This window comes from Chiloscyllium punctatum, chromosome 20, assembly GCF_047496795.1.
Source record: "Chiloscyllium punctatum isolate Juve2018m chromosome 20, sChiPun1.3, whole genome shotgun sequence".
Classification (NCBI taxonomy): Eukaryota; Metazoa; Chordata; class Chondrichthyes; order Orectolobiformes; family Hemiscylliidae; genus Chiloscyllium; species Chiloscyllium punctatum.
In genome coordinates this window covers 52,783,996-52,797,827 of record NC_092758.1, presented here as the reverse complement: position 1 = coordinate 52,797,827, position 13,832 = coordinate 52,783,996, and positions in this window count along the sequence as shown.

Below are 13,832 nucleotides of genomic sequence, written 5' to 3'. Positions count from 1 at the left end.
ATGGTGAAAACTGAGTCAGATGGCAGGAAGGATTAAAGGGGAAAAGATGGTATCTAGGTGGCATGTGTGAGCAATAAATTGTCATGGAGACTATAAAGGGGCCCAAATATCTGTAGGGTTGAAACTGGGACAAAGTGCTCGATTTCTGAAGTGGATCTTTTCCATAGTCTGCCATCACCCTTGGCAGCCATTATAAGATGCCTCCAGCAATGATCCCTGGTACTTTTTCTCAGATTGGTTTGTTGGAATTCACTGCACTTTTAACTGGCAAGCCCAAATTTGGTCTTAGGTGAAGGTTTTCAGAATAGAATAGCAACTTATCGTAACTTGTATCTACAAAAATACAGTGTATAAGTCACCTCAATTTGGTGCCATTTTAATTACAGAAATTATAAAAAGAAACAATTGAGACAAAGTTAGGATAAAGTTCATTTTTTCCTGACATGTGTCTTAAATTTGATTTTCACCATTTTAAACCTATGGACCTTTGCACTAATGTCATGCACTTATTGAGAAGTATACCTTCACCGATTTGTTCATCCAATTATACATACACTGGAAGAAGATCCTCTCATGTTTCTCCTGTATTGAAGATTCTCTGGTTAGTTATCTTTCTGGGCTAAATCATTTAACGGATCAACTCTTTTCTGCACTCTCACCATCAGGGCTTAATGACTTATCATTGACCACGGCAGTCGAAATATTACACAAGGGAATAGAAGGATTTGAAGTATGTGCAGGAAGCTGGCAATTGCCACCCTACAATATAAGAAGGGAGCGAGAGGAAAATCTGGGAATTACAGACCTGATGGCCTTACATTAGTAGTTGGGAAAATTTTAGGACTTGATAAATGGGCATTTGGATGATAATGATTTGATTTTACATAGTCAGTATGGATTTGAAAATGGGAAATTGTGTTTGATGAAATTATTGGAGTTTTTTGAAGATGTGTCTAAAAATATTGATAAAGGAGAGCCGATGGACATGGTATACTTACATTTTCAGCAGACTCTTGATGACATCCCTAGAAAAGGCTGGCTAGAAAAATTTAAAAGCACATTGGATTGGAGGTAATTTACTGTCATGTTGGGTGTCTAATAGACAGAACACAGAGAATAGAAATAAAGGGTCATTCTTATGCTGACAGGCTGTGATTTGTGAAGCACTGCAAGAATCAATATTTGGATCTCAGCTATTCACAATATAAAATTAATGATTTAGACATGGCATCTGAATGTCTTACACCTAAACTTGAAGGTATAAAGTGGCTTCAAGAGGACTTAAACAGGTGTAGTGAATGGGCAAGAACATGGCAGATGAAATATAATGTGGAAAAATGTGAGGCAATCCGTTTTGGTAGGAGAATCAGGTGTGTTCAGAATATTTCTTAAGTGTTAAGAAGAGGAAAATTGTAAATGTACAAAGCTGTTGTTGATAAATTCCTGAAGGCTAACATGTAGTTGCGGTCAGTTATTGAAAAGGTAAATGAAATAGTAGCTTTTAGTGAAAATAATGTTTGAGTACAGGAGTAATGAAATCTTGTGTGGTTAGCCCTGACATATAGTTTGCAATTTTGGTCTGTCTATCACAGGACAAATATTATTGCCATTGAGAGAGTGCAATGAAGTTTTACCAGAATTATTTCTGAGCTGGAGGGACTGTCGTATAAAGACAGATTATTGTTATTTCTTCATGGATGTGGGTTGATGGCCAACATTCGTTGCCCTTCACTAGTTGCCCTTGAGAATTTGGTGGCTTCTTGAACTGCTGCAGTCTATGTATTGTGTGTAGATACACAATGCTGCAAGGGAGGGTCTGCCAGGATTTTGACTCCACAATTCTGAAGGAATGGTGACATATTTCTAAGTCAGGATAGTGAATGGCTTTGGGAGGGGGTCTTAGAGTCAAGGAGTAATACAGCATGGAAGCAGAACCTGTGGTCCAATTCGTCCATGCCAATCAGATATCCCCATCTAATCTACTCCCATTTGCCAGCATTTGCTTTATATCCCTTTCCTATTCATATAGCCACCCAGATGCATTTTATATGTTGTAATTGTACTGCCTCTCTCACCGCCTCTGACAGGACATTCCACACACATGCACCACCCTCAGTGAGAAAACAATACCTCTCAGGTCCTTTTTAAATCTTTCCCCTCTCATCTTAAACATATGCACTGTAATTTTGGACTCCCCCCATCCTAGGAAACAGACATTAGCTATTCACCCTATGCGTGCCCCTCATGATTTTATAAAGCTCTGTAAATTGCTGGTGTTCCCACGCACTGCTGCTCTTGACCTTCAAGGTGGAAGTGATTATGAGTTTGGAAGATACTGTCTGAGGAACCTTGGTGAACCTTTGCAGTCCATCTTGTACATAGCACACACTGCTACAACTGAGTATTGGTGGTGGAGGGAGTGGATGTTTGTGGGTGTGTTGCCAGTAAAACAGGCTGTTTTGTCCTGGATGGTGTCAAGCATCTTCAGTGTTGTTGGAGGTACACCCATCCAGGAAAGTGGGGTGTGTTCCATCACAATCCTGACTTGTGCATTGTAGATGATGGACAGACTGTGGGGAATCAGGAGGCGAGTTAATCACGACGGTATTCCTAGCCTCTGACCTGCTCTTGCAGCCACTTGAGTGTTGTTGGAGCTGCACCCATTCAGGCAAGCAAGGTACATTCTATTACTTTGCTGATTTTTGCCTCGCAAATGGTGAACAGACTTTCGATAGTCAGAAGGCGAGTTACTTGGTGCAGGATTCCTAACCACTGACCTGCACTTGCAGCCATTGTATTTGTATGGCTAGTCCCCTTCAAATTAGATACCCTCCAATGTGGAATCAGGCCATTCGGCCCTACAAATTCACACCAACCTTCCGAAGAGGGACCCACCTAGACCCATCCCCCTACTCTACATTTACCCCTGACTGATGTACCTAACACTATGGGCAATTTAGCACGGCCAATCCACCTGACCTGCACATCTTAGGATTGTGGGAGGAAACCAGAGTACCCGGAGGAAACCCACGCAGACATGGGGAGAATGTGCAAACTCCACACGGACAGTGGGCCCGAGGCGGGAATCATATCCGGGTCCCTGGCGCTGTGTGGCAGCAGTGCTAACCACTGAGCCCCATGCTGCCCAGAAAGTACAGCAAGAAGTTTAGGACAAATCTCAAGCTACCTCATCTGTGATTTAGGAAGACTGTGCTAAATCCATTAGGCCACTTCAGTTCTGAATGCTAATAAACCCAGGATGTTGATAGTGGGAGATTCAGTGATGATAACACCCTTGAATGTAAATGATCAATGATTAGATACTTTATTGTTGGTCATTGACTGGCATTTGTATGGCATGGATATTACTTGCTTTTTATCAGCCCAAGCCTGAATATTAGATTAGATTAGATTAGATTACTTACAGTGTGGAAACAGGCCCTTCGGCCCAACAAGTCCACACCACCCCGCCGAAGCGTAACCCACCCATACCCCTACATCTACATTTACCCCTTACCTAACACTATGGGCAATTTAGCATGGCCAATTCACCTGACCTGCACATCTTTGTGACTGTGGGAGGAAACCGGAGCACCCGGAGGAAACCCACGCAGACACGGGGAGAACGTGCAAACTCCACACAGTCAGTCGCCTTGCTGCATTTGGACATGGATTGCTTCAGTATCTAAGGAGTTGAGAATGATGATGAACATCATGCAAACATCAGAAAACATCACCACTTCTGACCTCATGATAAGGAAAGATCATTGATGAAACTGATGAAGATGGGTGAGCCTGGAATACTCAACTGAGGAATTCCTGCAGAATTGTTCCGGTTTTTTTCAGATGTCCATTGACTCCACTTTTTCCAGGATTCCGCTGTGTCACTGTTGGCAAAATATAGCCTTGATGTCAAAGGCAGTTATTCTCATCTCATCCCTAAAATTCAATTCATTTGCCCACAAAGGCTGTATTGGAATCAGGAGTGGCCTTGAGTTTGGGCAAACTAGGTCTGTATTCACTGGAATTTCAAAGAATGATAGGTGATCACATTCGAATCTACAAAATAATTAGAGGCTTAGACAGGGTAGATGAAGGTAAGATATTTCCCCTCATTGGGGTGTTTAGAACCAGATGGCACAATTTTAAAATAAAGGGATGTCATTTAGGACTGAGGTGAGGAGGTTTTTTTAAGTTAAAGCATTAGTAATCTTCAGAATTTGTTACTGAAGAAAGCTATTGAATTTAAGTCTTTGAGTATGTGTAAATTAGAGACTGATAGATTTCCGATGACTATTGATATAGAGTTACAGGGAGAGCTTTGGAGAAAGGGCATTGAAATGTTTGACCAGCACTGATCGTACTAAATGGCAGAGCAAGCGAGATGCTCTGAGTACCCACACCTGTTCCTGTGTTCCAACATGACGGATAGATTATCTCTTAATTCAATGACCTAATCACTAAAGGTCTTTAGGGAGCATTCTCATACCACCAATACATCCAGAGGCTGTGCCTTCAATAGTTGTGTTTCATCAAGGAACTGCTCACTAAATTGTGCCACCTCCTGCAATCCAGCCTGCAATAATGCAACAATGCAAGACTAGCTCAGCCAGGGGCTGTCAAGATCTTTGTATATAAATATCTATGTTCATGGACCCTTCTGGACAGGAGGAGGTGAGGTTAAAAACATTTCCCAGTTTGTGATTCTTGTGGGGTGGTGCAAAGGTCCTGTTAAAAATGAAAAGAGAACTTCATCATCTTTTCATTCTAAAGAGTGAAGCAAGAGGAGAAAGCATGTGGCTTTGCCAGGCTGGCAAGTTTCCTGTGCTAAAGAGTACAATCAAGCAGTCAAGTGTTTCCCAGGCCCTAGATTTTAATAGCGAGATATACTAGACTCTAGGCACTAATGAATATATCGCTGGTGTGCAGCCACGCCAAGAAAATCCAGTTGGTGAATGCCCACTATCCTGGCAGCAACCACAAGTATTCATTCAGTGTGAGTCATTGTGGAGGTTGTAATTGGCACACTATAGACTGGCTGTTATGTGACAAGGGATACCCACTCTATATCTGAATCACAGGTCCCCTCTTCCACCAACCTTGAGAGCATATCAGAAATAACAATGGAAAGTGCTGAAAAAGTTCAGTAGGTCAGGCAGCATCTGTGGAGGGAAACAGTCGATGGCTCGTATCCAAGGTATTCTTCTTCAGAACAGATGCTACCAAAACAGTAGGAGTTGTCCAGCATTTTATCTTAATTTACCAAACTTCCAACATCTGCAGTGTTTTTCTTCTTTATACATGAATATTGTGTCAACAATAAGAAGCACAAGAAGAAGTGAAGAAAGCCATGAGCATGCTGGATCAGTTGTGCCTTACTATCTCATTATATGGCTCTCAATATCAATATTTACTTTGTAAAGCTCCTATGAAGAGTTTGGAATAATTTACTCCATTGTGGTACTGTATAAATACAGGTTGTAGTTGTTCTTGTTGAGGTTGAATATAGTTTTGTTTGATGATGCAAACCAGTCAGACAAGGGAAATATGATGCAATATTTACTTTGACTTTGTCTACATTATTGTCATTCACATGGTTTGTAAAAGGCTGAGGCTCTAGGATTGATTGCTATGCTTTTTCACTCTCGACAGCCTGTCAAATTGAATATATCTCCTTTATCCCTTCTTCCTGCTTCCTGTCCATTAATCCATTCTGTGTCTTGTCATACCCAAGTCCGTGATCCTATATCTTCTATTAACTTTTGAAGTAACAGCTGATCCAATGCCTTTTGGAAAATCAAGTAACTACTGGCCAGTTCCTCTATTTCACTGGTCATAGCCTGAAAAAAAACTTCAGTAACTATGAAACAGAATATCATTTTCATAAACTCATGCTGAACTTGTTCGGAGCATACTTTGCTTTTCTAGATGCGTTGTTAAGACTTCCTTAATAATAAATACAAGCAGTTTCTACATGTCAGAGGTCAAGTTAACCAGTTTCTACTTCCCAATCTTCCTCTCCATCATTTATTGAGTAGGAGTGTTACATTTATACCTTACACTGTGTTGAAGCAGAATCTTGGAAATTTTGGGACATCTAGATTAGATTACTTACAGTGTGGAAACAGGCCCTTCGACCCACCAACCCTCCGAGGAGCAACCTACCCAGACCCATTTCCCTGCACCCAACACTACGGGCAAATTAACATGGCCAATTCACCTCACCTGCACATTTTTGGACTGTGGGAGGAAACCGGAGCACCCGAAGGAAACCCACGCAGACATGGGGAGAATGTGCAAACTCCACACAGACAATTGCCTGAGATGGGAATTGAACCCAAGTCTCTGGCACTGTGAGGCAGCAGTGCTAACCACTGTGCCACCGTGCTGCCCACCAGCACATCCAATATCTCCACAACCTTCTCTTTTAGAACCCCTGTATATCCAGTTCTGGGATCTTTTAAATTTTCATCTCTTAACCTTTTCTATGCTTTTTATCTGTTTGTAAAACCTTAATTGCCTTATTAACTCCTGTCTTACCCTTTAATTTTGATTTGCAATTTGTATCTTCTGCTGTGAAATATTAGTTAAGGTCTTGCTATTTCATTATTTTCCATACTAATGTGCACTGCTTCTGCTTCTAGGGGACCAATGTTTTTTTTAGCTACTCTCTTCCTTTTGTTATACTTTAGTATGGCCTTACAATTTGTTTTTACATGCTTGACTGGTTAACACTCACATTTTATTGCATTACCTATTCTACACTCTTTCATTTCCAAACAGCCAAAATATATTTGCCCTAATATAGAAGTATCATTACATTTTTTTTTACATTACATTGTGGAAACAGGCCCTTCGGCCCAACAAGTCCACACCGAAGCGCAATCCACCCATACCCCTACATTTACCCCTTACCTAACACTACAGGCAATTTAGCATGGCCAATTCACCTGAATTGCACATCTTTGGACTGTGGGAGGAAACCGGAGCACCCAGAGGAAACCCACACAGACATGGGGAGAACGTGCAAACTCCACACAGGCAGGTACCTGAGACGGGAATTGAACCCGAATCTCTGGCGCTGTGAGGCAACAGTGCTAACCACTGTGCCACCGTGCCGCCCTATCATTATGGTTTAATATTATGCTATGTTGTTATTATACATAAATCACCTAATATTCATCTGTCTGGTGAAAATGTTTGATTTCACATCTACCATTGTCTTTTCGTTTAGAATGTAATACCTTCATTACAGTGTTTTAATTAATACAGTTCTATATTGAAATCTCAAATCACAACTAAACGCAGCACATAGCTGCCACTGTTATACTTTGTGCTTTCCTATACCCACTTCGAATCATTCAGAAGAAAAGGGTCAGACTTATCCATGCAATCACATTCAGTTTATTAAGATCAATTAATATTAAAACCCACTGGACTCTATAGCGATTAGATATGATGACTGCCAAGACAAATCAGTTTGACATAAATGCAAATGACTGTAGCAAGTATGCTATTTAAATCAATGCTTTCCAGAAGCAAGATTCATTCTAACAACTACTGTCAGTGACTTACCATAGAATATGTGGTGCTAAATGTTTTGAAAAAACAATGCAAACTGGAAACATTTTATTTAAAAAATTGCCACCATGCTTTTATGGGGAAAGAAATTAGTTTTTAATGTTCTTTTCTGCATCTCATTATTCAATAACGGCCTTTATAGGGAATATGTTGCTAATAATGTAACCTCTCGCTTTCAAACCCATTTCATAGCAAAAAGGAACTAATAAAATGCAAGAATGAGCTTGGTATGGTTTATCTAGTTAATCTTCATCAAATAAGTTATGGAGTGGATGTATTCCCCAGCATGGGAGCCTTTGCAGGACTGGTACTGCTGAAAAGTAGCCTGCATTGCTTTAAACAGCTGATACATTTAAAGAGTTAAAGAACGTGCTAGAACTTCTTATGCACACGAATTTGAGTGAGAAAAAAGAACATATTGGGGAAAATGGAGAGAACATGATGCAAGGTTTTCAGATGCTTCACCAAGGTAGAAGAGCTGAAGGTGAATAGGATGCAATCTATCAACAGGGAAAGGGGCCAATCCAGGCAAACTGCAAAGACATTTTGACCAGATTGCTGTCACTGACCCCACAGCTATCAAAATCTGATAACCTGTATGCAGTGCAAAAAAATATCTGAATGAGCTCAAATAAGGAATGAAAATTAGTGAATGTTGTTAGTGATTTTTGAGAAGATTTGTAGCTCAGGTTGATAATAAGTGTGCAAGTTAGCTTGCTGAGCTTGAACATTTGTTTTCAGATGTTTCGTCACCATACTAGGTAACATCATCAGTGAGAGTCTCTGGTGAAGTGCTGGTGGTATGTCCCGCCTCTCTATTTATAGGTCTTGGCTTCTTAAGGTGGGTGATGTCATTTCCGGTTCTTTTTTCAAGGGGAGGTGGATGGGATCTAAATCAATGTGTTTATTGATGGACTTCTGATTAGAATACCATGCCTCAAAGAATTCTCATCCATGTCTTTGTTTCACTTGTCCTAGGATGTGTGTGTTGTGCCAGTCAAAGTAGTGTCCTTCTTTGTCTGTATGTATAGAAACTAGTGACTTTTTGGTGGCCAATTGGAGTTCATGTATCCTGGTGGCAAGTTTCCTGCTAGTTTGTCCAATGTAGTATTTTTTTATAGTTCTTGCAAGGTATCTTGTAAATGATGTTAGTTTTACTGGTGGTATCTAATAAATCCTTTAGTTCATAAGTCGCTGCTTAAGTGTGTTGGTAGGTTTGTGGGCTATCATGATGCCAAGGGGTCTGAGTAGTCTGTAAGTCATTTCTGATATGTCTTTGATGTAAGGTAATGTGGCTATAGTTTTTGGTTGCATTGTGTCTGCTTGTTTGGGTTTGTTTCTGAGGGATTGGCAGATTGTCGTTATTGGGTGCCCGTCTTTCTTGAAAATGTATAGATATTTTTCTTCTGTTTTTTGCAGTTCTTGGGTGCTGCAGTGTGATGTAGCTCATTGAAATAATGTTGTGATGCAGCGCTGTTCATGGATATTGGGATGATTGCTTCTGAAGTTAAGTATTTGGTCTGTGTTTGTTATTTTTTATGTAGGAAATGGTTTGAAGCTTTTCTTTACCTTTACATTTAACTGTCACGTCGAGGAACGGGAGTCTGATGTCATTCTCCTCCTCTTTTGTGAATTTTATGCCTATCAGGATATTGTTGATAGTGTTGTTTGTTTCCTCTAATTTGTTCCATTTTGTGATGACAAAGGTGTCATCTACGTAGCCCACCCAAAGTTTGGGTTGGATAGGTGAGAAGGCAGCTTGCTCAAGTGTCTACATTACTGCTTCCACTATGATCCCTGATATTGGTATGCCATAGGTAGCATCACCCACCATAAGAAACCAAGACCTATAAATAGAGAGGCAGGGCATACCACCAGCGCTTCACGTGAGATTCTCATTGATGATTTTACCTAGTATGGTGCTGAAAAGTCTGAAAAACAAACCTTCAAGCTCAGCAAGCTAACTCACATACTTAGAATGTATCTTCAAATGTGGTAACCTACCAACCTACCAATTTCCTACACTGTTAATCTCTCATATTACTCAATAAACACCATCCCAATGACAAATCATTACTCATAGTTCACATTCATCATTTCATGATGTACTCACACTTGTTAATGCTGCAAGCTTCTCAGCCACCTTCCACAATTACATCCAAAACACCAACAATTCATCCATAACAGCCACAGTTTCATCTTTCTTGTGGGACAATTTGGAGCAAATCAGAAATAGCAAGAACTAATATGTAGGGATCAAACATTAGTACATCCCAAAATTCCATGGAGGAAATGATGATTGTCCAAATGAGAGTGCCATTGTTGAGGCAGCAACCAGATGAAACCATCAAACATGACAGAATCCTCAGACCTATTCTTCTCCTTAACATCTCTTTCCCCCCTTGTCTCAAAAACTGTTCTGATTTGCAAGCTGCAGATAATGGGATGCACATAACTTCTGCTTTCCCCTCTCTGCTGCACATAACATTTCTCCTGAGTCTTGACATTCATGGATAAAAGGATAGAATTTCTTAGCTGCAGTTCCATTAGTGAGTAAATTAAGAAACACTTATAGACATGATCACATTTTATCTTAACATTCCCAAGTATATATGGTCAGGTAACATATTTATGTAGATAACTTCCATTTATGCTTCTCCACTATTTCTCTTAACCTCATGGGAATCTCTGTCTGGTCTTGTTGAAATTTCGTAAGGTTTCAACTATTCTGCAAGTTACTACCAAGGCCAAATATGAATAGTGGAGGAGAACCTTGTGACAGACTGTTTGAATCTGACAATAACAAAGGTCCTCATGCTTCTTTGAGGTGTTATTGGTAAAACAAAAAATGAATAAATATGAGGGGTGAGGAGGAGTCGGGGGCTATGAGGAATAAGATATCTTCAGACTCCAATAGTCATCTAAATCCCCAAAAATCTGCAAAAAGAACAAGATAGCAGGGAAGATTACAGTATCTTAAGCAGACTTTGGAAACGGTCAGAATTCTAGTTGACATGGATTACAAGGTTTAAGGGATTTTTTTGAATGCATGAATAATAAACTGAATCAATTGCCAATATAACACCAGCAGGGGACATGTCTAATGTAGCAGATGAATACACATTGTGATAAAGATGTCTGGAATTTCATTGCACTATCATTAAATTGTGAGAACTATACATCTAAAGCATTCGCATGAAAAGCTCCAATCCAGGCTAATCTTTGACTATAAAGAGTCAAACTGAAGAGATTAGTGATATCCAGCAACACATAGGCAGACAATGCACAAATTGAAACACGCAGCATCAAGTCCGGTGGATATAAATAATTATTGTCTATGTCTAGACTGACAGGATGGCAGATTGCATTGGTTAGAAATTGTTCCTTGTTGGTATTAAACTTGATTTGCATGTGTGTGCAAAGGCTACTAGAACACTTGATTGGCTGTAATTCCCATAGGTGACGTAAACTGCAACAAAAACAGACATTATACTGCTCTAAATAATAGATAAAGATGGCATTGGAATTATATGGTTATTTCAATTAAAGCAAGTTCTACACTGGACTCTGCTCTGCAGAGAAACTCTTCGGCTAGAAATTTTCAACCTCTTTTCTCATCCCTGAGATTTTAGGCTGGAAGGAGGCCATAGTGACACTGTGCCCACACTTAATTATTTCTGCTGTAATTTTACAGTGATAGTGAAGGAGTCAGGCTATTTAAGTGCCTTTTGATACCATACTGAGATTTTACCTATGACAGGGGTAGGTAACATCAAATGTTCAATCTGTCAGCAAAAACCTGGGGTGCCGACCTTTCTGGATATCAATGCTCTCTGGAGGTCTCACCGCAGGTAATCCTCCTTCCTGGGATTCCCTTTCTCCACTCCCATGGTGAGCTTAACACCTTTAAATCACTCACAGGGCCTTCCCCATGAGCAAACAATTAAGCTTTCATTTTAGTTTCATTAATGTACGTCACCTTCTAGGACAGATTATAATCCTAATAGTGGTCACTGGGTCACCTGGTGTGGCTGGCAATTTGGTTGGCTCTCAGAGAAAGGACATCCTACCCAATGAAGCGGAAAGCCCACTTCAAGCCAATTAATAATCAGACAGGCATTATTTTATATGTGGAGCATGCCATCCAAGCAGAGGCACGTTTACCCTGACTGCAACCCTGATGATGAGCCCCCAGCATTAGTATAAAATGCAGGTCTTAATGTTAAATGATATTCATTTTTATGAATATGATTGGGCAACTGCCTGTGTGGAGTTTTCACATTCTCCCTGTGTCTGCATGGGCTTCCTGCAAGTGCTCTGGTTTCCTCTCACAGTCCCGAGGTGTGCAGGTTATGGGGATTGGTGATGGGAAATGCAGGATTAGGGTAGGGGGCTAGTCTGGGTGGGATGCAGGAGAGAGAGAGAGAGAGAGAGAGAGACAGCCTGCACAGGTAGTGCCTTTGCTGTTTTTGAATTCATGTGTCACTGGACATCGGAGTGCATCTGGGAAAATTAACAAACAGTGAATTTCACAACTAATCTTGGAGGAACTGATTTGGGCGAAGTTCACAACACAGAATCAGATAAGTTAATTGTTCTTTTAAGTCTGTCCAAGAGAAAAGCTGTATTAGTGGATTCTTTCTTGATGATATGTTTGTGGAGATAAGTCTCTTGATTAAACTTAAAATATAAGACAAAGCTATTAATTTACCCTGGTGCAGTTTTTTTGTAGAGGAATAAGACGGTGTTATTTTCTGGGTCTGTAGATTGTGAAGGAGCAAAAATGGCCTTTAGTAGAGTGATATGTACTTCTTGTCAGATGTGGGAGTTCAAAGAGAGTTTAAGGGTTACTGCGGATTATATCTGTCATAAATGCTGTTGGATGTGAATCTTTTCAGATCGAGTGGATCGGTTGGAGAGACAGATAGAAGCGATGAGGAATTTGCAACAGCAACAGTATGTGATGGATGGCAGTTATAGGAAGGGGGAAAAGTCTCAGGTACAGTCACATAGATTGGTTAACTCCAGGCAGGGTAAGAGAGGTTGGCACCTAGGGCAGGAGTCTGTTGTGGATATTCCCATTTCAAACAGGTATACTGTTTTGGAAAATGTAGGGGGTGATGGATTCTCAGGGGAACGTAGCACAAACAGTAAAGTTTCTGGTACTGAGATGGGCTCTAATGCAACAAGGGGTATGTCAGTTTCCAAGTGATCAATTGTGTTAGGGGATTCTGTAGTCCGAGATACAGACAGACGTTTCTGTGGCCAGCAGAGAAAAAGCAGAATGGTGTGTTGTTTCCCTGGTGCCAGGATCAAGGATGTCTCAGAGAGGCTGTTCTAATGGGGGAGAGGGGCCAGCAAGAGGTCATTGTCCAAATTGGAACCAACGATATAGGAAGGGAAAAGGTTGAGATTCTGAAGGGAGATTACAGAGAGTTAGGCAGAAATTTAAAAAGGAAGTCCTCAAGGGTAGTAATATCTGGATTACTCCCAGTGCTATGAGCTAGTGAGGGCAGAAATAGGAGGATAGAGCAGATGAATGCATGGCTGAGGAGTTGGTGTATGGGTGAAGGAATCATGTTTTTGGATCATTGGAATCTCTTTTGGGGTAGAAGTGACCTGTAGAATAAGGGCGGATTGCACCCAAATTGGAAGGGGATTAATATACTGGCAGGGAAATTTGCTAGAACTGCTTGGGAGGATTTAAACTAGTAAGGTGGGGGTGGGGGGGGGGGGGGGGGGAGGGGGGTGGTGTTGGAGGTGGGACCCAGGGAGATAGTGAGGAAAGAGATCAATCTGAGACTGGTACAGTTGAGAACAGAAGTGAATCACACAGTCAGAGCAGGCAGGGACAAGGAAGGACTAATAAATTAAACTGCATTTATTTGAATGCAAGGGGCCTAACAGGGAAGGCAGATGAACTCAGGGCATGGTTAGGAACATGGGACTGGGATATCATAGCAGTTACAGAAACATGGCTCAGGGATGGACAGGACTGGCAGCTTAGTGTTCCAGGATACAAATGCTACAAGAAGGATAGAAAGGGAGGCAAGAGAGGAGGAGGAGTGGCATTTTTGATAAGGGATAGCATTACAGCTGTGCTGAGGGAGGATAATCCCGGAAATACATCCAGGGAAGTTATTTGGGTGGAACTGAGAAATAAGAAAGGGATGATCACCTTATTGGGATTGAATTATAGACCCCCTAATAGTCAGAGGGAAATTGAGAAACAAACTTGTAAGGAGATCTCA